The sequence below is a fragment of the Gossypium hirsutum genome, chromosome A12 (assembly GCF_007990345.1).
Source record: "Gossypium hirsutum isolate 1008001.06 chromosome A12, Gossypium_hirsutum_v2.1, whole genome shotgun sequence".
In the NCBI taxonomy this organism is placed as follows: Eukaryota; Viridiplantae; Streptophyta; class Magnoliopsida; order Malvales; family Malvaceae; genus Gossypium; species Gossypium hirsutum.
In genome coordinates, this window is record NC_053435.1 from 14,912,940 (window position 1) to 14,913,780 (window position 841).

The following is an 841-nucleotide window of genomic DNA, read 5'->3' on the forward strand; positions in this document are numbered from 1 at the left end:
TGACTAGGCCCAAAATCAGGCCGTTACAATTCTCCCCCTTTAGGGGTTTTCGTCCCCGAAAATCTTGCCGATGAATAGATTCAGGTATTGGTCTCTCATGGTCTCCTCAGGTTCCCATGTGACTTCTTTGACTCCATGTCTATGCCATAATACTTTAACAAGTGCAATACTCTTATTCCTCAATTGTTTTTCTTCCCGAGCCAAAATCTTAACCGGCTCTTCGCTATAAGTCATGTCCGAGCTAATCTCAACCTCTGTTGGTGAGATCACATGCGAGGGATCCGAACGGTAGCGATGTAACATTGACACATGGAATACATTGTGTAGCTTTTCTAACTCTGATGGCAACGCTAATCGGTATGCTACCGGTCCAATTCTCTCAATCACCTCATAAGGTCTAATAAACCGTGGACTTAATTTGCCTTTCCTTCCGAATCGGATAACCTTCTTCCACGGAGATACTTTCAAAAACACTTTATCCCCAACTTGAAACTCGAACTCTTTTCGTTTCAAATCTGCGTAGGATTTCTATCTATCTGAAGCGGCCTTCAAACTGTCGCGAATCACTTTAACTTTCTCTTTGGTCTATCTAACTAAGTCAACCCAGTGTATTTGATTCTCTCTAAGTTCGGTCCAATACAACGATGTTCGACACCTACGCCTATACAAAGCCTCATAAGGCACCATTTTTAGACTTGACTGATAACTGTTGTTGCAGGCGAATTCGACCAGCGGTAAATTCTTTTCCCAACTGCCTTAGAACTCGAGAACACAACACCGCAACATGTCTTCTAATATCTAAATCACTCTTTCTGACTGACCGTCAGTTTGCGGGTGAAAA